Here is a 20,120-nt window from a genome sequence, read left to right as displayed (position 1 = left end):
TATATATATATATATATATATATATATATAATTCTTTTTAAATTAGACTTGTCAAAAGAGACCCGGGCTAAGGGGTGGCGCTCAGTGGTAGAACATGTGCTTAGCATGCCCATGGCCCTGATTTTGATCCCCAACACCAAAAAAATAATAGAGATACTCAGAATGGTGGTTGTCAGGGGAAAATAGGAAGTTATTATTTACTGGGTACAGACTTTCAACTTTACAAGAAGAATGATAAGGATGATGATGATAATGGCACAAAGATTGCAATTAAATAATTGCATAAAGATTAATACCACATAGCCCGGCACGATGGCACACACCTGAAATCCCAGAGGCTCGGGAGGCTGAGGCAGAGGATCTCAAGTTCAAAGCCACAGCAGCACAGCAAGGTGCTAAGCAACTCAGTGAGACCCTGTCCCTAAAAAAATACAAAATAGGGCTGTGATGTGGTCGAGTGCCCCTGAGTTCAATCCTCAGTACCTCTCCCAAAAAAGATTAATACCACTGAAAATATTAAATTTATCACCACTTTACAATGGTTAAGATGGTAGTAACTTTTATATTATTTTTATCTTTTAATTTTTTTTCTAATTAGCTATGCATGACAGTAGAATGCATTTTGATTATTTGTTAATAAAAAATGGACAAAGTTAAAGGGAAAATATCTAAAAAGAACAAAGCTTTTGAAAAAAAGAATCTTCACAAAACAGAAAATGAAGAGGGAAAAGTGCTAAGCACAGGGACAGATGACAAGTTAGCTCATGAGTGCCCCAAGCACGGGCGGCCCTCAGTCTGCCTGGCAGGTTGGGGGGGTGAGTGGAGCTGACCTGAAGGCTGAGTAAGTAAGCCAGGGGAGGGCCAGTGCCCAGGGGGAAGGTGCAGGTGCAGGACCGGGCTGCAAGCCCCTGGGGTGCTCAGGTACTCCGGCTGTTATAAATGGAACCTGGGGAATAGGGTGAACCTGGAGAGGGTCCTGTAGGTGCCACACCGAGAAGTTCAGCTCTAATTTAGAAGTGGCAACCCTGAGGAGCCACTGAAAATTCTTGACCAGGAGAGGGGCACAGGGTGGAAGGCTTCAGGGGCTAACCTAGAGGCAGGGGGGCGGGACGACGGGCAGAGCGTTAGCTGACCCCCGTCTGCCTGTGGATGGTGAAGCCTCACTGGGCAGGCCAGGCCTAGGGAGGAGGCGTGGGCGGGAGGAGTCCCATGCTTGGGGCACATCCTGTAGAGACCGCAGGAGTCAGAGGGCAGCAGGGAGGTGAAGCCTGGGTGGAAGGCACCCTTGACAATGAGCAGCACATCTGAAGTCGGGGGAGTTCGTGAGACTGGTTGGCAGAGATCAGCTAGTTCTTGCCAAAGCCTGTGCCTTCTGCCTTCCAGCTCTGGGAACAGAGTGAGCCCCATTCCTCAGCCTGGCCTGCAGCTAAGATCTACCCTGGACCATAGATACCTCTCACAGGCACATCTCCACCCCTGTCCCCTTTGGCTGACCAGAAAGGAAGCTGCCTCCAAGGGTAACTTGAGAAGCCATGTGTTGAGGGTCAGTAGCACCCCATCAATCTGGGTGTCCCAGAGAATGGAGGAGTCTACCTTGATAAACTGCCTGGGATATTTATATATGTATTTATGGCATCAGGGATTGAACCCTGGGTGCCCTCCACTGAGCTACATCCGCAGCTCTTTTCATTTTTTATTTTGAGACAGGGTCTTGCTCAATTGCTGAGGCTGGTCTCAAACTTGCAATCCTCCTGTCTCAGCCTCCTGAGTTGTCAGGATTACAGGTGTGCCCTACCACACCTGGCTAATACCTGGAATTTTTAAAAATTTTATTGTTTTTAAATTATAAAAGTCATTCAGGTCCACCAAAATGCAAATTATTGAAATGACAAGAAAAAAAAAATATTAATGAGCTTGGCTCCCTCCTCACCCTCCCACTTTCACTTTTGTCACTTTTCTTCTGATCCCGCCTTCCTGAGAAGAGCAGTGTTAAACTTGGAGACTGTGCTTCCTCATCTCCCTATGCTGCATATAAATATGGCTTGGGGTGTGGTTATTTTATTCAGTGACCATATCACATATGTGTATGACATGGATCACACCTAACATAGAGCATGTATTTTTTCCTGAAACTTATTTATGAATGTATCAGGGTCATTCTCCCCAGTCCACTCATGTGGATAGAGCTAACCCGGTGTCTTAATAGCTGCATGATAGCCTGCACTGTAAATAGCCCAAGGTTTATCTAAGTACCCTTCTGATGGACACTACCCCAAACCTGAGGACCACCTTTCGTTGGGATCACCTACTTAACTACTCTTCCCTTTCACCTGGTCCCCAGCCACACTGCTTCCCCTCGCCTCCTTTCATGTCCGTCACACATGTACCCACACAGACATAGGCATATACACGTCGAGACCCGGATGTAGACCCTGATGTTTCCTTCCAGAGCATACAGCATCCTGGCCACCTGCCCTGGTCATTCCTGGCCCTCCTGTTTCTCCCTGTCTTCAGCCACCTTCACTTTAGATACTCCTTGACCCAGGCTTCCTCTGATTCAGGTGGAGAGACCCTCCTTATAGATTTTTCCATAAGGTTTCTGGAGCTCCCTGACTTTTAGCCACCCCAAGGTCATTCGCCAGATCCAGAGCTTGCCTGGGCCCCAAGAGGTCATGCCAGGGGCCTGGGCCTCTGTATTGCTGCAGGTTGTCCTACCCTTCCCCATCTGTGCAGGGGAAGGACCCCAACTGGGGTCTGTTTGGTTTGGCCTGCAGAGAGTAAGAAATCTATTTTAAATGAGTTGTCCAGCATCTGAAAACAGGAAGAACTGTTTTCCGGAGTCTGGAGTTCCGGCTGCTTCAGGCCACACTGTACTGGCCTTGCTAGGGGCAGCCCTCTGCGCTTCTGAGCACAGCTACCCCGGGGCCAGGCAGACTGTGTACTCCTAATTCCTGGAGGAAAGTGACATTCTTTTACCTATCAAAAGTGGAAGAGAAGTTAGAAGGACAGACCCTGTGTGTCCCACTCAGCCAGTCCACTTACTCTCAGTGTACCTGACCCCTTTAGAAAAGTGAGATTTTCAAGAAATTAAGAAGCCCACCAGTCAATTGGAAATGACAGGTAAGACCACAGGTGTGAAATGGCAGAACATCAGTCCTTTCCTAAAGGCCAGGGGTCCTCAAACTGTAGTATTGGGACCAGTAGTGTCAGCAGCACTGGGAGCTTGTTACCAATAGAAATTCTCAGGCCTCACCCCAGACATACAGCATCAGAAATTTGGGGCTTGGGGTTAAGCAGTGGTGCGGGTTCTGACGCAAGGATTCCTGCAGAGGCACCCTGCCACTGGCAGAGGTGGGCAGATCTGGACACCGTTCTGTGCATCTGCAGAAACGTGCAGGTCTGGGCCATGGTCCACCTGTGGTTTAGGTTTGGCTGTGAAAGTTTCCTGGAAAAGAAAACCAGTTTGCGCCTGTAATCCCAGCAAGTCAGAAGGCTGAGGTAGGAGGATAAGTTCGAGGCCAGCCTTAGTAACAGCGAGGCTCTGAGCAACTTAACAAGACCCTATCTCAAAATAAAGTATAAAAAGTGCTTGGGAAATTGGGGTGGGAGGGAGTGGGGGAATGGAAGATAGAATGAGACAGTCTGTATATACATGTATGATTACATGAATGGTGTGAATCTACATTGTGCACAACCACAGAAATGAAAAGTTACACCCCATTTGTGTAAAATGAATCAAAATGCAGTCTGTAAAAATAAAAATTTAAATTAAAAAATGTAAAAAATAAAATAAAAGTAAAGTTCTATTTCTCTTAGAAAAAAAAAAAGTGATTGGGGTGTTACTCAGTAGTTAAGCAGCTCTGGGTTCAATCCCCAATACCAAAAAATTTTTTAAAAATTAAAAAGTAAAACACCAGTTTGTCATCACTTGCCAAAGAAGTCAGTGCTCTTTTTTGCTTTTCTGCTTATGTTGTGGGGAGAGAGCGAGCCCCCACAGTCCCGGAAAAAATGTCACAGCTCCTTTCCTATGCTTCCACCACTAGGAGAAAGGTCAGACTTCCCAAGCCACCAATAACTGTGATCTAGATTAAGGGTTGCAAAATCCTGGGGCCAGGAGTGTCCTTTATCAGTGAAACAGAGCATGTGCTTGCTCATGGACTCCACAGGAATATTCTTCATTTCTCAGCTGGGACAGAGGTAAATTTTCTTCATTTGTACAAAGAATTCTCTCTCCAGGTTTTTTTTTTTTTTTTTTTTGTGGGTTTTTTTTTTTTTTGTTTTGTTTTTTTTGGTAATAAACTCAGGCTGTTCCAGTTTGTTTTCCTATTTTGATAGAGACCTAAGTATAGATAGACACTTCTGCCTTATAAGTGAAAGTGCAATATCAAAAAGGCTGTTGACACTTGTCCTTGGTGTTGGGGGACATTAGAGAGAGGTGAGGACTGTGGCTAACTGTGGCATTCATTCTAAGGTGGCAGCTGCTACTCAGCTCTGGTAAATTGCTGCTTCATGAGAAGGAAAGCACAGTATTGCCAGAACTTCCTTTTTTGTTTTTTGTTTGTTTTTGTGGCACTGGACATTGAACCCAGGGCACTTGACCACTGAGCCACACTGCAGCCCTTTTTATTTTTTATTTTGAGACAGGGTCTTGCTAAGTGGCTAAGGCTGGTCTCTAACTTGAGATTCTCCTGCTGCAGCCTCCTCCCAAGTGGCTGGAATTCCAGGCATGCATCACCATACATTTGACCAGATATGGCACATATTCTGTTGTGGATTGAACTGTGTCTCACCCCCCAAATTCATATGTTGAAACCCTAAACCCCAATGTAACTGTGGAAAAAGAGTCTTTAGGGGAGTCAGTGAAGTAATCAGGGAAAGACCCTGATGGAATCTAACTGGTATACTTATAAGAAGAAAAAGAGACACCAGGAGCGTGCCTACGCATGCTCACACACGTGAGGACAAGCAGGTGGCCATCTGCAAAATGAGGAGAGTGACCCACCCTGCCAAAACCCTGGGCCTGAGCCTCCAGGACTGTGAAAAGTGAACTCTGTTGTGGAAGCCACCCAGCCTGTGGTGCGCTGAGGCCGCTTTTGAAAATTGATACTTATCCTAAAGGTGGCTTCCCGGTGGCAGAGTGCTGGGTGGGGGAACTGCTGACATGTACTAATTCTGGTATCCGTCTGGTCTGTTGCCTGGACCCTCTGGACAGAGGGACAGGGTCAGGCAATACCTCAGCACCAGCCTTCCGGGAGCACCTGAGTCCATGAAGCTATGTAAGCCACATGGTGACTAAGACATTGTGACAGGAAGGTGGATCTGGAAAGCAGGAAGCCAGGAGTGCCCCTGGGTCTGGTCACAGAAGCAGGGGTGCCACGGAGCAGAGGAAGGGGCCTGAGACATGAAGCCGAGGGAGACATTTTTAACACACAGGGCTGAGCTCCAAGTACACCCTGGAGCTACCCACGCTTCTGGTAGCTTTACTGACTTCAATAAAGCGAACCTGCAGCCAGACCAGTCTCTTTCTTGCCTACTCTGAAGGGGACCTGCTTGTATCAACAGGGGCCGGGCAGGGAACATTCTGCACGTGACCTCAGCAGTCAGGAGCTGTCACTCACGAAGCACCGTGGAGGCCTGGGGGATGGTGGGCCATTCACTCCCTTCCCCTGGGCCTCTGTGGCCTCGTTTTAAAGACAAAAGCATCCTGACGTTTCTCTGGGTAACAAACCAAACCAAAACTTAGCAACTTGTGTGTATGACTCTGGATCTCGGGCAGCTCTTGGCCTCATCTGGGTTCCCTCATGCACTTGGGGTCACCTGAGAGCCAGGGAGGGTCTAGGGAGGACTCTGTCAGGTATCTGAGCCTGGCTGCCTTTGGTCGCCTCCCGAGAGTCCTTTTCATTCTGCCTCTAGAACACACATCCCCATGTGGAAGGGGGACCGTCTCAAGACGGATAAAGCAGAAACTGCAAGGCCTTTTAGGGGTTAGCTCCAGAAATAGCAATCACCTGCCACATTCCAAGGGCCACAGCCAGCCACAAGGCCACTCCAGATCCACAGGTAGGAAAGTAGACTCCCTCTCATGAGAGAAAGAAGAGTAGAGTCACATTGTAAGGAGTATGGGCACTGGGGAGTATGGCTCTTTGGGACCCATTATTGTACCGAGCTATTCTAATAAGCATAAAGATGGTCCCCCAATAACAGCGGTTCAACTTACATTTTTTAGGGGGAGAGGGGGATTTGGGATTCAACTGAAGGGCACTTTACCACTGAGCCACATCCCCTGCCTTTTAATTAATTAATTAATTTTGGGACAGGGTCTTGATAAATTGCTGAGGCTGGCCTCAAACTTGGAATCGTCATGCCTCAGCTTCCTGAGCCACATCTGGCTCGACCTACAATTTTTTGATGTTACAATAGTGTGGGAACCATACACATTCTCTACAAACTGTTCTTTGAGTTTTGAGTCTTGGTCTTTCCAGGGCCAGCAGGATGCAATCTGATGCTCTATGGCAAAGCCAAGCCAGCCACGGCTCCCAGGCAACCCCTGATCATGAGGGGAAATGGCTGAGACCCCACAGTGCCCTGCATGGCTCAGTTCTGGGGTTGGGTGATGAGGTGCATGCACTTGTGACTTTACAGTGTTTTCAACTTACGATGGGTTTGGCAGGATGTAACCCCACTGAGAGTCAAGGGGCATCTGTATTTTTAAAGATCTGTCCAATATGAGCCCTTAGAATTGAAGTCCTCAGAGGGGACAAGGTCTCCTGCTGTAGACTGACCTGGGGAGGGAAAGCCAGGTCCCCTCACTGCTCCCTGAGGCTGCTTGGAGGAGGGGATTGGTGAGGATCCAAACCTCAACCCTCTCGCTGTATGACCAGGCACAAGTTCCTGTACCTCCTGGAACCTGGATCTCCTTCTCTATGAGGAGAGTAGAATCTTGCTACAGGACAGAATTTTTCCAAATAAATGAAGCATGGGAAGCACTTACCAGGTAGAACTGGAAAAGCCTAATGGCTGCTGCCTCCACCAGGGCCTGTATGCTTCACTTCCAGGAACACCAGGCCTGTTCCCTGGAAAAGGAGCCACACACATGGACATCAGTGACCCAGTGACTCCTTCCCTCCAGTCCAGTGGACTCTGGCAGGGTATGGTCTTCTAGGTTCATAGCATGCGTGTGGCCTCTGACACTAGTTTCCAGGGTGGATGGAGATTTCCACCTTCCACTGACACCCACCTTTAAAATGTTCTTAAACATCTGTGGCTCCTCTCAGGAGGGATCTGGCCAGAGGCAGAGCCACTGTGGAGCAGAATGCCCTTGGGCCTCTCACTCCCGTACCCCGAGCACCAGCTGGGGGTCTGCCACCTTTGCCCTTGAGTGCATGGCAGGGCACCTCTCTAGGGAACAGAGGTGGTCAGGAAGGAGGTACAGGAGGCCTGGGATCCAACTCTTACCCTGTCCTCCAGTGCTGGGTGGACTGAGCCTTACATGGCAGTCTGGAAGGAAATAACCATGTGCAGTGGCTCAAGACTGTAATCCCAGTGGCTCAGGAGGCTGCGGCAGGCGGATTGTGAGTTCAAAGCCAGCCTCAGCAACTTAGCAAGGCCCTAAGCAACTCAATGAAGACCCTGTCTCTATTTTTTTTTTTTTTTTTTTTTTTTTTTTTTTTTGGTGGTGCTGGGGATTGAACCCAGGGCCTTACACATGGGAGGCAAGCACTCTACCAACTGAGCTATATCCCCAGCCCGAGACCCTGTCTCTAAATAAAATATAAAAAAGAACTGGAGATGTGGCTCAGTGGTAAGTGCTCCTGATTCAATTCCTGGTACAAAAAAGAAAGGAAAAGAAAGAAAAGAGTGGAAGGAAATAGGTCTGGAGTTATGGAAAGAGAAGCCTAGAATTTGCCACATTTCTGGAACACCACAACCATCACTGTTTGTAGGTGGGCACAGTCACCATGAGGACTGCTACAGGAGACAGGAGAGCAGCTGCTACGTGGAGAAAGCACCATCTGATTTTAGTTGGTGAGAACCACTGAGTAATATGGCTTCCAAGAATAATAAAAATAATCTTGCACTGCATTACTAGAGGTAGGGTGTCTAGAAACAAGGGAGGTGAAGCATCACCTGTGCGTTGGGTTCCTTGGGATACATAGTCTAGTGTGGGGCACACACCAGGAAGCCAGAGAAAAGGCTCAGAGAGCAACCGTGAGTGACCACTGCAGGCCAGAGCCATGCAGGGGGTTTTGCATATATCCTCTCCTTTCCTATCAAGGAAGCTGTGTGAGAAAAGCATCAACCCCCTCCTTACAGAAGGGGACACCAAGGGTCACTGAGCTGAAATAATCAGCTTGGGGTCATCCGGGTGGAAGGCAAGGGAGTTTGGCCTGGAAGCCAGGCTCTTGCTTTGATGCTGGATCTGGAAGGAAATTGCCCTTCCTTCCACCTACATTTTCCCCAGGAGGTCCCTGCATAGAGAAGGGAGTGGACTCTGCAGCCTCCACCTTGTTCCCTGCCTCTCCTCAGCCCTGGAGGACAGGGTGGACAGGACCCAAAGCTGAGCCAGGCGCTCTGGGCTTCCCCTCCCCAGGCAAAGGGAACTGCTCAAAAAGGAATCCAGGAGACCGGTTCCAGCAGAGCTCTCCTCAGCCCCTGGGAACACAGAGCAAGAGTCACCCTGGCCCACGCTCCCTGCAGCAGATATCAGGTTCCATGAAAGGCATCTGAGAAGAGGGGCAGGGACGTGCAGTGGTTAGCAGGGCGGCCATGACCCTGGGCTGCCTGAGGCCCAGCTCTGGACTTTCCTAGCTGTCTGACCTTGGGCAAGTTGGTTGGCCTCTTCTTGCCTTCGTCTCTTTCCATGTGAAAGGGGCACAGATCTTTGCTTCGACTTCATAAAATGACAGAGGATTAAACGTAAGGTGCCCAGAGTGTAACCTAAGCACATCATCACCTCTGAGCAAGGATTAGCCGTAACAGAGGCTGGCCAAGCACTCTCCCTCTGTGCCATGGTCCCTGGTAGAACAGGCGCTGCTCTCGGCCAGTCCTCTCTGTACCCGTGCCCTGCATCTGTTTAGTGACTCTGGCCGTCATTGTATTTTCTGAATATTTCTAGCTTCAAGTGCTCTTCCAGATTCTTGCTGCTCCCCTCAAGAGGGGAGCACCCTCACTGCCTGGGACTTGGGTGGGGCTTGTGCAATCGCCTCAACATAGAACTTACTGGAAGTGGCATAGCCTGGCTTCCCAGACAAGACTGCGTAGAACCTCCACCTGGTTCTCAGAATGCTCCCCCTGGAAACCCAGCCAGAACATGGCCAGGGAGCCCTGTGGAAAGGTCATTGCTGGTGTGCCAGCCACGCCTCCGGCCAGCTTCTCAGCAGACACCCGCATTCCCCTGTGCACAGGTGAGCAAGCAACCTGCAGAGATCCCAGCCCCGCCCCAGAACCAGTCAGGTGGTGCCAAGTGGAGCAGAGATGAACTCTCCTCACCTTGCCAGGCCCAAGTTGTAGATGTGTGAGCCAAATATACGCTGTCATTGCTTTAGGCTACTGAACTTTAGCAAGAAATAACCACGTACCTATAATCCCAGTAGCTCAGGAGGCTGAGGCAGGAGGATTGTGAGTTCAAAGCCAGCCTCAGCAAAAGCAAGGCCCTAAGCAACTCAGTGAGAAATAAAATACAAGAAAGGGCTGGAGATGTGGCTCAGTGGTTAAGAACCCCTGGGTTCAATCCCTAGTATGCTCCCCTCCAAAAATAAACAGAAGGACTAGGCTGAGGCCAGGGGACAAAAAGGCGGTCAGTGTAGGTTATAAATGACTGAGTCAGAAAGATGGGGGCTGATTGGGGAAGAAATGAAATGCTAATACCTTCAGGACACATCCCCCTCCTCCACCTGTTGCCAAGGTGACCTGCTTCCAGGGATTGCCCCTCCCTACAGGGGGGCTGTTAATGAACGAATGCCTCCTGGGCCTCTCCTTTCCTTTCCTGCCCAAGATCACTCCATCTTTGGCCCACCTGTTGGGTCACTTGTCACGTGTGTATGCAGGATGCAGGGGAGGAGAGCATGAGAACAAAGGAACTGTAAAATGTGTAAAAGGGGCAGGACCGCCCCCCCTTCCTCAGACACCCAGCTCTGGGGTCCCTTCTCTATGGAGAACCCTGATTGATTCTCATCCCTGGTATCAGGGATGTGGCTTAGTGGTTCAGGGCCTCTGGGTGCAAACCCTGGTACCAAAAACTAAACAATCAAGACAGCAACTAGTTGAATCTGTCCCCAGGGGAGCTGTTGGGCAGCTGGACAGCAGGTTGCTGGTTGCTCAGGCAACTACCGCAGGCTACCTCTTCACTGACAGCCCGGGGGTGCTGTGGGGAGGAGGACACACACTGGGGAGCCCGACTGCTCCTGGTGCTCCTGGTTCTGCCGTGCGTGGCCCTGGGCGCCCCTCAGATTCTTAGATTTGTTCACTGTTCAGCCCGGTAGGACTGACGGGAGCTTTAACAGAAACACCAGATGCAGGATCCCCAGTGCCCACTGCCCAGCAGAGCCGCATCGGTGTCCTTTCCTGGGGAGTGTTTGCGGTGCACTCAGAGGGTCTTTGCTCCCCAAGAGCAGGAAGACAGAAGAGCAGTAGCTGAGTGGGCGGGTGAAAAGGGGGGCGGCTCCCAGGGCAGGTGTGACCTCCTGGGCAAACAGCACCTGCTCCAGCCAGCTGTCATCGGTTCCTCCCAGCTTGCGTGGGGACTGAACCCAGAGGGGGGTTCCTCTGAAAGTGGACAGAGCTTGGCTTTAGGGCCCTTCCCGCATGGCCCATGGCTTCCAGGCTCACAGACTTTTGCAGACTCTGCAGAAGTTGGGCTCTTCTAAATGAGCTGCTGAGCACTGCTCTCTCTTCCCACCGGAAGCCCCCAGCATTTCCTCCTGCGTCACAAGGTGTGCCAGAGGCCTTGTGCTTTGGGGGTGTGTCAAGGGGGAGATGAAGAGGACGGTACATTAGAGTGTAGTGGGGTGCGATTGTGGGGTTCACAGCCACATCTAAGAGCAATTCAGTTACCAGTTACCCCAGCTGTTGCCTTAGGAACCCCTCTGGGACACTCCTCCTGCCCATGGTGCCAGTTCACCTGGTCCAGAAACAAAGGTAAGCCACATCATGAAGGAAGGCATCCTGCGGTCCCTGGCACCCAAAGAATGATCTATTTTCTCTCTAGAAAAGAGGTCCAATCTCCATCACCTGAAGAAGCAGTCAGTGTGCAGCTAAAGAAGTGGTATTGAGCAATTCATTAATAAAAATATATGATTTTTTTTCTGGGTTTTAGGATACTTGGGGTAGGGTCAACTTTTTAAAAATGTGTAATTTATTTTGATATCTTTGCTTACTCAAATACATATTTACTTTAGTATCTGGTTTTGTACTCACAATTCCGTACGTTTTTCCTAAAAAGGGCCACCCAAATTGTAAAATCTTTGGGACCCACAAAACCTGGATACACCCCTAACAGGATTCATTTTTGTGTAGGGAGGCAACAGACCCCGCTAAAAGACTTATTTTTCAGTCTCTCTTGCAGATATGAGTAACCACGTAACTAAGTTCTAGAAATGGAGGGAGAGAGAAGTGCTTGGGACTTCCAGGAAGTCTCCTGGGAGGGTGGGAGCTGACTGATCTGAGAGGAGTGCCCTTTGCTCCTTCCCTTCTTCTCCCTTCTACTGCCTGGAATGTAGATGTGATGTCTCGCTCAGGCCCCAGCAGCCACTGTAGTTCATGAGGTAACTAAGGATGATTTGGAATACAATTGAAAGTCTGGAGTGGTAGTGAGGCTGCCTCCCCAGTCCTAAGTTACTGATATCCAGCCTTTTTCATTTGGGAGAAAAACAAACCCTTATATCTTATTCAAGTCTAAATATTTGAGGTTTTTCTGTTAATGGTTGCCAACACTGATCCTAAATTGTATGATCCTGAGAAAGTCACTTTCCCTCTCTGCGCCTCAATATCTGCAGAAAATTGAAATAAGGCATATTTCCTAAGCTTGTAGTTCTAATATTTCCAATCATGTACTACATTTCTAAATCCTCCAATTCCATGTACCACCAATATATTATTTATTTAAACTGTTTATTTAAACTGATCTGTACTTTAAAACATTTATTTCGTACTTTGAATGAAACCCCGGATTCCTGTAATAATTCTGTGAAGATTTTCAACTTTAAAAAAAAAAATTGTTGGTGGTACTGGAAATGGAACCCTGGGACCCTTTACCACTGAGCTCCATCCCCAGCCTTTTTTATTTTTATTTTGAGACAGGGTCTTGCTGGCCTCGTATTTGCCATCTTCCCATCTCAGCCTCCTGAGTCACCGGGATCTCAGGTGTGTGCTAACCATACCTGCCTCTCAACATCTCTTTTTCAAAGAGTATAAGGGCTGGGGAGATAGCTCAGTCGGTAGAGTGCTTGCCTTGCAAGCACAAGGCCCTGAGTTTAAATCCCCAGCACTAGGGAAAAAAAAAAACAAGAGAGTGTATAAGATCATTCTTTTATTTCCATCTCAGTAAGTGACCAGCTCACCTGACTGATTTTGACAATTATTTTCTGAATCATCATACTATTTTAAACGTATTGCCTTTTTGGAAATTGGAGACTTGGGAAAGTCCTGGTGTGTTTGTAATTTGACCCCACAGGAAGTTTATTTCACCAAGATTAGACCTTCCTTTATATAAATAGACTTCTCCCAAAAGATTGAGACCGCTTGGGCTCTCTCACTATAGCTCACACCTGAGGGTCTGAAATTTAGGGGGATCCCTCAGGAATTGGTCTTTGTTCATTCAAACAAAAAAATGTTTGAAGTGATTTACCTGAGTAGCCTTTTGGGGGGGTGTGCCTTAGCCATACATGGGTGCCATCTGGGCAGGTTCCCACCCCACACTGCCCTTTGTGTGCAATTTGGGGTATTTCAGGATCACTTACACACACAGGAAGGGCAGGTGGGATTGGCCACCGAGAAGTGATCAACTGTTCTTAGAGATGGGCCGGCAGCGCCCCTGTGGCTGCCCCAGACGAGGTGTCTGCTGGGGCCTGGTTGCACAACAGACCACCTGCTGTCTCAGCCAAGTCAATATTGTACCATGACCTTGGCCGGCCCTAGCGCAGTCCTTTATCGGGAGTGATACCAAGTTGTGAAAGAGCTCTTCCCGTAACACCAGTGGCCAGGTAGTCCCCACATCACCACCCAGCTGGACCCCACCTCCGAGCCCCCTGGCTTCTCACCTCACCTTGGCCAGTCTTTCCTCCTTGCTGCTGTTTGAAGTATCGTTCTAAAACACAGGACACTTGGCCTTATTCCTCCACTCACACCCTTCCTCCAACTCCTCCAGGTGCTCAGGAGAAGATGCTAACTGCTTTGCCTGGTGCAGAAGGGCCTCTGGATGTGTCCCCGCTGGCCTCTCCAGCCCCATCTGACCTAGCGCCTCACTCACCACCTCTGCTTTGCAGTCCCTGGAGGTGCTTCCTCTCCCTGGACACACACAGACCTGCCTGCTCTGCGCCTGATCCCTCCATCCATGGCTGTCCTAGCCAAAGCCCCCTCCTCTCGCTCCATCCTGGACTCACCCCACCTGGTAAGACAGGGAGGCAGATATAATCTATGGGATGTTCATACCACCATCCACCAGCCTCTTCGTGCCTGGCAAGCATTAGCTCATTTCATGCTCACAATGACTTCATAAAGTAGGCCTGTTGTTGCTCCATTTTACAGATGTTCGGAAAGGGAGGCTTGGAGAGTGGAGGGACTTGCTGGGTCCACCCAGCTGCCTGACCCCCTCTTCCCTACTGAACATACTTTGCATGACTGAACATAATTTGTAAAACCGCCAACCCTCTGGAGGGAAAGAACAACAACCTCTTGGTCTCTAGTCCTCAGAACCAAGTTCAGAGCCTGGCGCCCAGTAGGTGCGCCCAGTAAATGGCAAATGAGTAAAAGGGCTGTTTCCTCAAGGGGGTTTTGCTTTCCTCTTTCATTAGAATCTCCTGGGCTCTGAGGAGGACTCATGGGAATGTTGCCAAAAGCTTGGTCTTCATTCTCCATGCCAATCCAATAATGAGGACATGGTTTTGAGAAAAAGGAAAAAGAAGGTCCATTACTTTGCTAGCAAAGGAGAAATCCAGGGGACTCCTGTCCCAGAGGAGGTGATTCTACCCATCCACAGGAACAGGGGCTTTTAAAGAGGTGACTCAAAGGCTACATTCCACACGTTCTCTGTCTGGAGTTGGAATTCACTTGTTAACTTGGGAGATAGTCATTTCTGAGATCTTCTGGTGCCATCCCCAAAGTGTGGATTACTTCGTTCCTATGATGGGTGTGTGCTCAGGGACAGATAACTCTGCCTAGGATGGTGAAGAAAGGTAACCCTGTTTCCCCTGAGATTACAGGGGGAGAGATCAGGGAGAAGCAGGGAGAGAGGAAGAGAAAGAAAAATGTCTATTTTAAAAATCAGTTGCAGTAGCAGAGCAGCAAGGGTTACATTCAAAGCATAAAGTGGGCCACTGTTACAGGAAGTCCTGTGAATCTGGGCACAGGGTCTCCCACTTGTGTGGGCCCCAAGAGAGCCCTAGCAACATGTGTCCCTGGCCATCTATTTTTGTAAATTATGAGTGCACAACCATCGAAATGAAAAGTTGTATCCCATTTATGTACAATGAATCAAAATGCAGTCTGTAAAAATAAAAAAGATTTTAATTAAAAAAAGACTTTCTAAGATGCACCCCAAATTTGTAATCTTTGGGATTCCAGAAACCTGAATCTGTGGGGGATGTTTGTTGAAAACGCAGATTTCCAGTCCTGCCCACAAGGCACAATGTTGTGGAAGATTCTTGGCTCAGTCCCCTTTGTTCCCTGCCAGGTTAGAAGGTCTTCCTGATTCCCAGCTGACAGATTTGCATTAGGGTTCATTAGAGACTTGGCGCCTAGCTGGGGTCTGGTCTGCTAATATCCATCCCTCTCTGTTCCTGGAAAACAGCTAATGCCCAGTGGAGCGGTTCCTGAGCGCTGATGGCATCAGTCTCTGCCCTCCCACCAAGACCTGCTTGCTCTGCCGGGCGACTGGAGGGAGGGGCATGGGCAGAGGAAGCCTGCAGTCCTGGACCCTGCCCTCGCCAGGGTCCCTACTTTACCTCATGAAGGTGTCCTGCCTCCTTTTTCCTGAGCCAAGTATCCTCCCACTCCACCTCCCTCCAAATTTGCATTCTTTATCAAAACACTTTGATTCTTGGGGTGGGACAGAGTGACTCACAGCTGCCAAGGTGCAAGAAGGACAGACCTGGCTGCAATTGGTTCCTCTGTGTGACCTGGAGTCCCTCCCAGAAAGCCTGACTGCCTTTCGATTTCCCCATACTTGACCGGAGTGCGAGAGCTCATGTGCGCCTTTGCCAGGAAGAGACTGGGAGAAAGAGCGTGGGAGCCAGGGGGACTTCTTCAGTGAGGCCCGGGGAAGACCTGAAGCTGGAGGGTGTTCTCTGCAGAGCATGCCCACATTCCTCCCTGAAGTCCCAGGGGAGGTGACAGTCTGGAGGCTGGAGTGGGGCCTGAAGGGTTATGGAAAATAATATTTCTACAAGATAGCTCCCCAGGAAAAATGGAGGGACGGTGTGGCTCAGGAGGAGGGAGGGGAAATCAGCCAAACATGAAACCTCTCTCAGCGCACCCTTTCCCAGTAGCAATGGGCCCTGAGGGAAAAGCAAACTTCCATCCTTCCCAGGTTCATCCCCAGCATCTCCACCAAAAGCAAACACTCACCCCTTCCCAACCCAGTGCCTCTTGAAGGAAGGAGGCAATTAATGAATGCTGGACCCTGAACTTTGACCTTCCCCTCTGGCAAATTAGTCCTAAATGGAGGCACAGCAAATATTGAAACTCTGGGAAACAAAGGATCCCAGAGAAAGTAAAACAATGGGCAAGATTTGAGGATTCCCTTAGGATCTGGACTCCCATCTCCTCAGATAATAATGAGTTTCAACCTTTTTACAACCACCCTCCTAAGTTAAAGTTTCAACCTGTACAATAGCCCCAGACTGTCAAAACTGCACGTCTGCAGACCCCAATGAAACTATAAAAACCTAGACTCCTTCCTTCTGGAACCCAGTGGCCAGCTCCATACCTAGAAATGACCTCGCTGCAGAATAAAGGAAAGCTTGCTGATCCGAGGTTTGCTTCCCATCTCCTGCCTCCGTCATCTGTGAGCCATGAGCTTACAGGGACTGTCCAGGCTGCGGGAGGATTTGAGAACTTCTTTTATTAACACTTTTGTTGGTGGTACTGGGATTGAACCCAGGTGCACTCTACCACGGAGCTACACCTGGGATCTTTTTTAGCTTTTGTTTTAGACCTGGTATTACTAAGGTCCTGAGGCTGTCCTCAAACTTCAATCCTCTTGCCTCAGCCTCTTGAGTAACTGGGATTACAGGCTGGGATCACACAGCCCCTGGCCCGGGGGACTTCTTATTGGCATAGTTTGTGGTTGGTGACAGACGGTGTCTGTCTTCACTCTCTGCTCATATATAGCAGGGTCTTTTTGTTTTATTTTTTTTTTTTAATTTTGAATTATACTGGGAGTTGAGTTATGCTTGAGCCTCTCCAAGCCTTTTTTTTTTTTTTTTTTTTTTAAATAGAGGTGTACTTTACAGATGAATGAAAAGCAAGCGCTTAGGCGTGCAGGTCTTTGCTTCTGCAGTGCTCCATATGGAACCCAATGTGCTTCAGAACTGACCCTCGGGCTGTGTGAAAGCACAGCCTGGGATCCCTCCTTTAGATAAATGGGAAACCCTACTATGAGTGGCTAAGAGCAGGCCAGGGGCAGGTGGGCAGCAGGCTGGGAAGGGAAAAGGATGAAAGGAAGAATTTGATTCACTGTAAACAGGTGCTGGCGTCAAAGCCTAGCAGAACGTGCTCTTTCCTCTATAACCAGAAATCTAGGGGAGATCCTTGGGCAGTCTCAAGATTTTGGATTGTAGCTTGAGACACTCTTATCTAAGTCATCAGGGTCAGGAAAACCCCAACCTTTGTCTGGTTACACAAAAAAGGCAGGAGAGAGGCAGGACGCAGTTGTACTCAATGAGTTCTGCTCTGTGCCAGGCGCCTTCCCCGCTGCAAGACTGTGAGCCGTGCTCTCCTTGGGCAGGTGATAGAGTCAGAAGAGCACTACCCCTGGGGAGTGCTGACCAGGAGGGACCTGACGGACCCTCTGGGGAGCTGCAGGCATCCTCTATTTTGATCTCAGTGGTGGTTACATGGATGGAGACACGGGCAAAAATCAATTGCATGGCACACTTAAGATTTGGGCATTGTGCTCTTTACATTTGGTGCCTCGAATGAAAACAGCGACACCCTTGAAGGGCTTCCCATTGATTACAGGATGAGGTCTGGCTCTAGTGGGCTGTCTGGGACTGGTAAGAGCTGGCCTGCTCTCCTCAGCCTGGCCTCCTGCCCTCCGGTCCTTCTCTCCACACTCCAGTCCTTAACGTCTGTCTGTTCCTGAAGCTAAGGTGTGGTTTCATTGAGGTATTATCTAGAGTAAAACCCACCTCTCTTACCTACCAGAGTCTGCCTTATAATCCTCTTTTCTGGAAAGTTCTTCTCCAGTTACTCTCCCTCCTCACAACCCAGGCAGAGAACTGGTTCTTCCTCCCTGTGGGACTTCACACTCTCCCAGTTCAGACCAGCCCTAGGACCCCAACTCCATTGTGCCCTCTTCCCTCCTCTGCAGGGGCTCCTTCTCCTCTCCTGGACCCTGCCCCCATTCTCTTAGCATGGGTCAAGCCTGCCCTAAACACCTGACAGAAGAGCTTGGATAAGGCCCTAGTGGACAACACCTGACAGGGACCTGACAGTGGTAGATTCTCAACCTGAGACCATCTGACTCACATTTTTAAAAAGTTAATGAAGTAAAATATACAAAACAAAATTTACCGTCTTGATTTTTTTTTTTTTTAATTTGGTATTGGGTAAGGAACCCAGGGGTATTTAACCACTGAGCCACATCCTCAGCCATTTTCATTCTTTAGTTAGAGACAGGGTCTTCCTAAGTTGCTTGAGGCATCCCTAAGTTGCTAAGGCTGGCCTTGAACTTGTGAACCGCCTGCCTTGGCCTCCCAAATTTGCTGAGAGTTTTTGAGGAACTGCATACTGTTTTCCACAGTAATAGCACTTTCTTACATTTCCACCCAGAGTGCACGAGGTTCCCATTTCTTCACATTCTCACCAATAGTTCTTTCTGTTTGTTGTTGTTTGTTTAAGTATTAGCCATCCTAGTAGGTATGAGGTGTCAGATGCACATTTTGAAAAGACCTCTCAGTCCATTGTTGAGAACAGGGTGTTATCTGTGCAGCTAACTGTCTTAATCACCAGGATGCAGGCAGTTGCGACTGTACCCTCAAGAACCAATACAGCACAAACAGGACTGCTGAGCCCCCATGCTTATCGAGGTTGTTAAGAGATATTTGTCTGAGGAATGTGCAGCTGCCTAGAAACCTCATCAATCAAGGTCAGGGGGGCCTAACCCCGACTCATCTCCTGCATAGTTCACCCCTTCCCTCCACCCTCTTCCTCTAGGACCGTTCAGTTCTGGCGGGACCCAATGAGAATCAAATAGATTGGCAGGACACAGAGGAGGACTAATGTTTAGCTGTTCAAATGTTAACCAATAACGTACAGGTCTTTGTGTGTGAATGCTTGGAAATCTCTTAAATAGAAGGCTTTTTCGCCCCTGGGGCCGCTCCCCACTCAGCCATTGCAATGGTCTGAGAGGCTGGTTGCGGTCCAGGCTCGAGCTTGCAATAAAACCTTGTTGTGTGTCTTGCATTACCGTGTGTGCACTTTGACTCTCTGGGGATCAGTCGATATCGGGGACCAGTCAATATTGGACCCTAACACCATAGTGCGGAGAACCCAGGACTGCAGGCAGATGCCCAGGACTTTAACGTGAACTCTGAGAAGGCGTTTTCCTGAGGGCTGCCTCTCCCCAAGCTCAGAGCTACCCCAGGAGAGCATTGTGACTGAACGATCTGGCAAACTGCCTGCGTCAGAATCCTCTGTGGCCTGACACTGTGCCTGGAAGGCATCTCCCTGCTGCCTGTGGGTTTGACTGCGGACCCTCCCCAGGCTGTGAGGAGCAGGACAGTGCTCCTCCCTTGGGGAGTGGACTCACGAGTGAGGTCCTTTATGGTGACTCACCTCCAAAGCACAGGTTTTGCGAAGGTGTTTGTTTCCTGGGCTCTTGGTTGTGCCTCTGTCTTGTGAGCTCTGGGAGATTTTTTCTTTCTGACAGTGGAAGCCAGGGGACAAAAGGCAGTCAGTGTAAATGTAGGTAATGAATGACTGGGTCAGAAAGAAGGTGACTGATTCAGGAGGAAATGAAACATTAATACCTTGAGGACACTTCCCTCTCCTCCACCTGTTGCCAAGGCGACAAACCTCCAGGAATCATTCCTCAGGGGCTGTTAAGGAATGAATGCCTCCTGGCCATTCCCTTCTTTTTCCGCTCAGGTTCGCTCTTTTTGGCCACTAATCACGTATGCAGGAAGCTGAGAGAAGAGAGCATGAGAACAAAGAAAATCTAAAAGGTATGAAAGGGGCAGGACAGCACCACTTCCTCAGTCACCAGCTCTGGGGCCCCTTCTCTGCAGAGAAGTCTATCTCTGTTCTGTCCTTTAAAGAAAACTTGCTTTCTCCGATTGCCTGGGCATTGCTCAGGCGTTCGATCTTCACATCTGGGAAACGGGCCTGGGCCCCGAGTCTCATCACCAGCATCGACAGCATTTTCCGAAGATGATGTTTCCCTAGAGAAAAATGCACAGATCCTAGTTTGCCATCTGAGATTTTACAAGTGGAAACGTCCGTGGGACCACCACCCAGATAAGGTTCAGAAATTTGGCAGCCGTCAGATGGCTCATCTATGCCCCTCCCGGGCAGTGACTCTGGGGCTGACCACTACTGCGACCTGTTGTTGCGCTTGATGTAAATGGGGTCGTCACAGTCTGTGCCCATCCGTGCCTGGCTTCCTGTCCTCATTGGCGAGGCTCATCCATATTGTTCCCCACCCCATCCCGCAGCTCCTTTGTAGCTGAGGGTTGTACAAACAC

The 20,120-nt window shown here is 49.2% G+C and overlaps 1 long non-coding RNA gene across 1 annotated transcript; it reads right to left on the bottom strand.

Annotated features, from left to right (window-relative positions):
* Positions 1–3,310: 3,310 nt before the first annotated feature.
* LOC124980650 (uncharacterized) lies at positions 3,311–20,120 on the bottom strand. Its single transcript, XR_007107836.1, has 3 exons — positions 19,213–20,120; positions 6,992–7,073; positions 3,311–3,445 (listed from the first exon to the last, which is right to left on the bottom strand). It is a non-coding gene; the product is annotated as an uncharacterized LOC124980650 (long non-coding RNA).

This window comes from Sciurus carolinensis, chromosome 3 (genome assembly GCF_902686445.1).
Source record: "Sciurus carolinensis chromosome 3, mSciCar1.2, whole genome shotgun sequence".
NCBI classification, from domain to species: Eukaryota; Metazoa; Chordata; class Mammalia; order Rodentia; family Sciuridae; genus Sciurus; species Sciurus carolinensis.
Note: the sequence above shows the minus strand (reverse complement) of the source record. Positions and strands in the feature narration are given on the sequence as shown.